The sequence below is a fragment of the Helianthus annuus genome, chromosome 7 (assembly GCF_002127325.2).
Source record: "Helianthus annuus cultivar XRQ/B chromosome 7, HanXRQr2.0-SUNRISE, whole genome shotgun sequence".
Classification (NCBI taxonomy): domain Eukaryota; kingdom Viridiplantae; phylum Streptophyta; class Magnoliopsida; order Asterales; family Asteraceae; genus Helianthus; species Helianthus annuus.
This window is the reverse complement of record NC_035439.2, coordinates 3,492,335-3,500,759: the sequence shown is the minus strand read 5'-3', so window position 1 is coordinate 3,500,759 and position 8,425 is coordinate 3,492,335.

Sequence of the window (8,425 nt, the reverse complement as noted above, 5' to 3'; positions counted from 1 at the left end):
CACCACGCGCCTAAGCATCCTAGCAACTTAAGCACCTGTCACATACGTTAAAATAAAGTCAATACATGAAATGTAAAGGTGAGCATACAAGTTTGATAATAGCATATAGAGTTCGAATAGTTTACGCATAACCAGCACGTACACAGAGGAAAACGAAGCATGTTAATTATCGACATGGGACCATCGATACCAACGACTGCGGGTTGACTGTCCGAGACAGTTCGCAATACATGAATACCACCGTAATCCATGCAAGTAATTTGTCCTTAACAACCCCCGTGTGAACGGGTGCTGAGTCCAAACTATAGTACTATGTTGCTAAGGCAGGTAGACAGCATTCCATGTGTAAACATAATAAACAAGCGTTCATTCAGTCACGTAATACATGCAGTCGGTTAGCGTTCAAATAGTTTGTATAGTGTAACTGATTGGGATTTCGATAGGTAACGTATGTAACACCCAAAAGTGCTAAAAGCAAAAAGGGGTCGAGTATACTCACAGTGATTTGGTGTGGATTGAAGGGAGCACTGAGAGAAGTTAGCCTGAATAGTTCGATAGTATAACGATGAGTAACGCGGAAATGCAAACAAGTGATGATGGATCGATTGGGCCGGTCGATCGGACAGCTGGTTCGATCGGACGGGTTGTTCGTCCGGTTTGAAAGTCCGTTTGAACATTCCCATTCGATCGGCCGGCAGACTCGATCGGCTGGTCCTTTCAAGTGGATTGTCTCTTCCTCTAGGAAGGGATGTGTTTGTGTATGATGGTTTGTACTTTTGAAGTTTTTTTGCAGCATTACCTTTCAAGTCGGTCGATCGAACGGACTGTTCGATCGGTTAGCCCAACCGATTGGTCTGCAACTTCAGTGTTTAAATCTGGCAATGTGCCACTCGATCGGGTGGCATACTCGATCGGGTGACATTCCAATGTTTCGAAAAATGGTTAAGTGTTGAAGTATAGTATCTCATGATTCGAGCAGTAATGTTACAAATCGAGTGGTAGGTTTGATCGAACATCACTTTGTCAATGCCACACTTTGTGAAATTGTGGGTCCATGTGTTAGCCGATCGGCTGGCCTGGTCGATCGGCTGGGTAGTCCGTTCGGGTGGGCTGTCCGATCGGACAGCCTAACCGTTCGGCCAGCATCTTCTGACCTGGTTAGCCTATCTTCTAACACTTGGTTATTCTGGTGATTTTGAGATAGTTTGATAACGAGTCGAACCACAAAACATAAGCCCTTACTTGGTTCACTTTTCCGGGCAGGAATCACCCAAGTCCGGTCAGTGAGCGGTTCAGAACCTTAGTTTAACGTTTAACCCGAAATCAGTAAATCTCAGGGCAGAATCCGAATCTTGAACCGTGTGTTTGTTTAGAATGATTTGTAAGTTAGTTCAAGCTCCGTTTTCACCGGTTTGAGTGTAAAAGAGTTGAAAGATAGATGAAAATCCGTCTTTCAATTCTTTTCCACCGTGGAATGTTAAGATCTTTGGTAGATTTTAGATTATTTATGTGGAAATCGGTTAGATCTAAGCAAATCATGGTGGAATGATGTCAAAACTTGGTGTTCTTGAAGAACACCATGATGACATCACCCAAGAACACTCGGATCTTGGTGACTTCACGGTTGAAATCCAAGTTTTAAAAGATAGAAAGGTGTAGAATCATTAAATGAACAAAATCGTACAAGAATTAGAGTTAAAACTTACCAGATCGGAGAGAAATCGGAGAAATAGTGAAGAACAAGGGGCTGGTCGGTCAGAGCTTTCCAAAAGTGGAAAGAATGACAATGACAGCCCTATTTATAGGCTTCCAAAAGAGGAAAGGCCCAACCGATCGGCCAGGATTCCTGACCGAATGGGCTGCTCGATCGAACAACATGTTCGATCGGCTAGCCTGTTCGATCGGTGGTCCTGTTCGATCAGGATGTTCCTTTTTGAGAGTTTCGTGACGATTTTTGGTATTTCGACTTCGATGAACAATGATTTGAGTATGATAGAGTTTCTAATCAAATTACTTTTAGTCCTAATCACTATATCTAACATATAAGCATCCTCACACCACAATTCGGGTTCGGTTTCAATTGAGTTTGATTAACCTTCGAGTTTCGATTTGATTTGATTGATTCACCACACATAACGACGTAAAATAACATGCACAAATAACACGTAAGGCACACGCATACGTATAAAAGTACCAAAATTCCCACACTTGAGTTCGATGATTGATTCGATTAGCTTGATTTCTGATTGATTAACTTTATCGCATTGTTATTTCCTATTATTCACAGTCGATCGTCGATTCGCGGTTAGATTATCGATCGATTAGTTTGATTATACAACACTTACTCCACATAATAAAATAAAATAAAAATTAAAATAACTTTAATTCCAATAACAGTCAGCATTTGACTTTGACTTTGACATTTGGAAAACACGGGGTGTTACAGCCTCCCCTCCTTTAGGGAATTTCGTCCCGAAATTAGGCTGAGAGCCGTACATCGCCGTGTGATTTTACCAATTTGATGCTTCAGATCTACTTGAACAACTGCGGGTACTTGGCCTTCATGTCGCTTTCGAGTTCCCAAGTGAACTCCACGCCTCGTTTGCCTTCCCATTGGACTTTCACGATCGGAATGCGAGAGCGTCTGAGTTGCTTGGTCTGGCGATCCATGATCTCGACAGGCTTTTCCACGAAGTGTAACGTTTCGTTGACCTGAAGATCGTCAAGCGGTATGATTGCATCGTGATCCGCTAAACACTTTCTGAAGGTTTGATACATGGAAAGTCGGGTGGACATTGCTGAGTTCCTCCGGTAAATCGAGTCTGTAGGCGACTTTTCCGATTCTTTCCAGAATCCTAAAAGGTCCAACATATCGCGGCGCGAGTTTCCCTTTCTTGCCGAATCGGACTACACCCTTCCAAGGTGATACCTTTAGGAGTACGTAGTCACCAACTTCAAATTCAAGGGGCTTGCGTCGGTTATCGGCGTAACTCTTTTGTCTTTCCCGGGCCTTTACCAAGTTTTCCCTTATTTGGTGGATCTTGTCGGTCGTTTCCTGCAGAATCTCGGGACCGGTTAATTGGGAATGACCGATCTCGTGCCATACAATAGGCGAACGACATCTCCTACCATACAAGGCTTCGAAGGGTGCCATCTGAATGCTGGAATGGTAGCTATTATTGTACGAGAACTCGACCAATGGCAGGTGTTTGCTCCAACTACCACCAAAATCAATAACACACGCACGGAGCATGTCTTCAAGAGTACGGATCGTTCTTTCAGTCTGTCCGTCGGTTTGTGGATGGAATGCGGTACTCAAATTCAGCGTCGTACCAAGAGCTGCTTGAAACGTTTCCCACAATCTCGAAGTAAACCGAGCATCACGGTCAGAGATGATGTCTCGAGGCGTACCATGATTCTTAATGATCTCGTCGGTGTAGATTTGTGCTAGTTTGGCCACCTTATAATCTTCTCGTATTGGCAGAAAGTGGGCTGACTTGGTTAGACGGTCGACTATAACCCAAATACTGTCGTGACCTGATGGCGTGGTCGGAAGCTTAGTTATGAAGTCCATAGCTGTACTCTCCCACTTCCATACAGGTATCGGCGGTTGTTCGAGTAAGCCGGAAGGTCTTTGATGTTCAGCCTTAACTCTTGCACAGGTTAAGCAGCTACCAACATATAGAGCGATATCTCGTTTCATCCCAGGCCACCAGTACTTGTAGCGAAGATCCTGGTACATCTTGTCTGCACCGGGATGAATGGAGTATCGGGATTTGTGGGCTTCATTCATGATGATCTTTCGCAAATCGGTCCGTTTCGGGATCCAGATTCGGTTCAGATAATAGAATATCCCATTGGCTTTGCTTATGAGATGAGCTCCATCGTGATAGATTCTCTCTCTCTTCAACGTACGCTCATTAAAGCAAGCATGTTGTGCTTCACGGATGAGAGCTTCAAGGTTATACTGTGCTTGGATGTTTCGGACACTGAGCACGTAATTCTTTCTGCTGAGTGCGTCAGCAACTACATTCGCTTTGCCTGGGTGATTACGAATCTCACAGCCGTAATCGTTGAGGAGTTCTACCCATCGGCGTTGACGCATGTTGAGTTCTCTCTGATTAAAGATATGTTGCAAGCTCTTGTGATCGGTGAAGATCGTACACCTTGTACCATACAGGTAGTGTCGCCAAATCTTTAACGCAAAGACAACTGCGTCTAGCTCGAGGTCATGGGTTGTATAGTTCTTCTCGTGGATTTTGAGCTGTCGAGAAGCGTAGGCTATAACCTTGTCTCGTTGCATGAGAACACAGCCAAGACCAAGGTTTGAAGCATCACAATAGACAACGAAGTCATTGCTTCCGTCGGGCAGTGTAAGAATCGGTGCATGGCACAGCATATATTTGAGGGTCTGGAAGGCAGTCTCCTGCGCGGTTCCCCACACAAAAGGCTTGTCCTTGTGAGTAAGGGTGGTAAGCGGCACAGCGATTTTAGAGAATCCTTCGATGAATCGTCGGTAATAACCTGCTAATCCGAGAAAAGAGCGAACTTCTGACGGATTCTTGGGCGTAATCCAACCTTTAACTGCTTCAATCTTCGCGGGATCAACGTGTATACCTTGACTATTCACGATGTGACCCAGAAATTGAACCTCCTCCAACCAGAATTTCACACTTGGAGAACTTGGCGTAGAGTTGATTCCCCTGAAGTAACTCGAGAACCAAACGTAGATGTTGCGCATGTTCGGCCCTCGACTTGGAATAGATCAAGACATCGTCGATAAACACGATGACAAAACGGTCTAGGAAGGGCTTACACACGCGATTCATCAGATCCATGAAAACCGCGGGTGCGTTTGTCAAACCAAAAGGCATAACAACGAATTCGTAATGGCCATAGCGGGTTCGAAAAGCGGTTTTAGGTATGTCTTCCTCTTGAATCCGCAACTGATGATATCCTGAGCGTAGATCGATCTTTGAGAAGCACTGAGCACCTTGTAGCTGGTCAAACAAATCGTCGATTCGGGGTAAGGGGTATCGGTTCTTGATGGTTAGCTTATTCAACTCCCGATAATCGATGCACATCCGGAACGACCCATCCTTCTTTTTAACGAAAAGGACTGGCGCGCCCCAAGGAGAAGTGCTCGGGCGAATAAAGCCTTTTTCGAGTAGTTCCTGGAGTTGGTTCGAAAGTTCTCGCATCTCGGAAGGAGCGAGTCGGTAAGGGGCTTTGGCAACAGGGTTAGCTCCAGGAATAAGGTCGATTCGAAAGTCGATATCACAACTTGGAGGTAATCCAGGGAGATCATCAGGGAACACCTGAGGAAACTCACGGACAACTGGAACGTCTTTGACTTCAACTTTCTTTTTCCTTCCCTCCTCTGCTACTACAATGTTGGCCAAGAAGGCTCGATATTCCTTGCGGAGATACTTGCTGGCTTGAAGACACGACATGAGCTTGAGACCTTTCGTTGCAGTTTCACCATAAACACATAGAATATCACCACTAGCTAACACAAATCGAATCATTTTATCGAAGCACACAACTTCAGCATGATTTTCACGAAGAAAGTCCATGCCTACCATGACATCGAAACTTCCGAGCTGCATCGGAATGAGGTTGATAGGGAAGATATGATTATTGAGCTCAAGAGTACAATCACGGAGCACAGAATTTACAGCGATGGTTCTTCCAGTAGCGACTTCAACTTCGATTGACGCCGAAAGATAAGAGCGCTTACGACTAAGAAGCTTCTCGAATTCAAACGACACAAAGCAGTTATCGGCTCCAGTATCAAACAAACATGATGCATATATACCATTCACAAGGAACGTACCATTGACCACGTTGTTGTCAGCCTGAGCCTGACGTGCATTGATGTTGAAGGTTCTGGCGTGAGCTGCTTGCTGTTGTTGCTGAGGCTGCTGTTGTTGTTGCTGAGGCTGCTGTTGTTGTTGCTGAGGCTGCTGTTGTTGTTGCTGGGGTTGTTGGGGCTCTTGCTTGACTACCCTGTTCGGGCACCGGTTTGCAAAGTGGTTCGGGTCACCACATGCAAAGCAGGTCCGAACATTGGCTGCTGGGGCTTGAGCTGCTGGTTGACCTTGTGGGGCAGGGAGTAGAGCCTGACTGACAGTTGCTTGAGCTTGGGTTTGACGGGGACCATAGCGACAGTTCGCAGTGAAATGCCCGTGTAGGTTGCAGTGGGCACAGAATCGGCAAGCCACACCCACTGGATGGTGATAAGAACACGTTGGGCAGAGTGGATGGGGGCCGGTATATGCACGCTTAGCTGGCGGCGCATTGATCACTGGAGCTGCGCGCTGTGGTTGCTGCTGTTGAGCTGGTACAGACTGAAGTGGAGCAGCATTGGTTGCGGCAGCGCAACTCTTGTTCTTCTTTCTTCTTCTTGAAGACTTGGAGGCTTGAGCAGTGGTGTTGTCGGTTGATGCGGTTGTAACTTGATGCAGAGACTTGGCTTGCTTATCCCAGAAACTAGCCTTCACCCGCTTGTCGTTAATCTCAGCGGCGAGCAGGTAGGTTTCCTCGATTGTTGCGGGTTTGGAGGCGTGAACGAAATCTGCTACACAGTCTGGAAGAGCACGGATGTATTTCTTGATGGTCATCTCAGGAGTCTTGACCTGATCGGGACAGATAATACTCAACTGCTTGAAACGAGCGGTAAGACCAGCATTGTCTCCTTCCTTCTGCTTGATAACCCAGAATTCATCCTCCAGCTTTTGGCGTTCGTGGGGAGGACAGAACTCGTCGATCATGATTGCTTTCAGTTCCTCCCACGTCAGCTCGTATGCTGCGTCGTTCCCACGCTTGTTCCTCTCTGCGGTCCACCAGTCCAAAGCACGAGACTGGAAGACACCAGTAGCGTTGAGAGTACGGAGGTGATCAGGGCATCCGCTTTGTCGGAGGGTGACTTCCACCGAATCAAACCAATGAAACATGGCTGTGGGGCCATCCTCACCGGTGAACTCCTTTGGCCCACACGCTTTGAATTGCTTAAAGCTAAAGGCAGTCTTGTTGGAATCTTTGGGCATGTCAGCTCGAGATTCCTCGGATGATTTGCTTGCATTCTCCTACACCTCGCTTACTGCCTTTGCTACAGTCTTGGAGATGATCGCAGCAAGACGTCGATCTCTCTTCTCTTGACGGGTAAGACGTTGGCGAGACATAGATGATGACGACATGGTCTGCAATAAACATCGCCACAGGGCTCAACACAACGAAATCGAATCTCACCTCACACGTCTAGATCACTAAAGCTTAGAATCACGCCGTAGCACGTATCACGTAACACATATCACCTAGGCACAAAAGCACCGAATGCACAGAATTCACATAATCACAGAAGCACATAAGCACATAAGCAGGTAGGGCACAAAATTCCTAACACATACGCATTTTAGCACAGAGGTAGTCAGAAAACAGAAACCTATCCTTCCAAGTCGAGTGTCGTTCGTATAGTATATCGAGTAGCATCATATCGTGTCGTCTAACTTAGTCGTATAGCGTAGTATAGCATATTAATATCGTCTAGATTGCGTCAACTGGAAATTGAATCGGAATAGGATAGCAATACAAGTCGTGCGGATGGATAACAAAATCGAATAACCAGCGGAAATATAAACACGTAAACAGGTAAAGCATATAAAACCAGCAAGGCAACACTTAAAAAATCGAGAGGTAGATTGTCTGCGGCTACTAGACATTGACTAACCAAAATAATTTAACTATTCACAGTGGACTTGTCGTCACTTTTGACTCTAGAAGTCGTGTTTCTGCCTCAGTTCTCGGGCATTATGCACGCGTTCCCTAGGTCATACTCGTGAGTTCAGGTCGTTGGAGTCCGTCAATTGCCTTGGCGAGATGAAATGAGGTCGGAACAACTGCCAAGGTTAGGGTTTCACCCCTAGCTTAGCAATTTCTTCCTTGTTTTAAGAAAATTTTGGGGAAAATTTGCATCAAAATACGGGTTTCAGCCCTGATTTGGTATAATTCTCCCCGTTTGTTGATAGAAATACACACATAAATAGTCGACAAAATCCGACAACTTAGGCAGGAGTTTACGGCTTTCACACCTATTCCTGTCCAGATTGCAGACTTTGGTTTGGAGTTCAGGTGCAGTGATAGAATAGAATGAATAAGCACATAAACTTGGTCTCTTGGTTCTTAGCTATAGTCTAGGTCTCTAAGACAGCGACCCGGACTAGGTCGTGTCTAACCTAATTCCCTATAGTTATGGCTCTGATACCAATCTGTCACACCCCAACCGATGGCGGAATCATCGGGGCGCGGCACTGAGCGAAACAGATTGTCCATAAGTTTCCACAACAACTATTATATAAATTCAGTTTAAATGATACGTCCCATACCGTATCCCAAATAAATAACAAGTTATCATAGAAAGCAACTA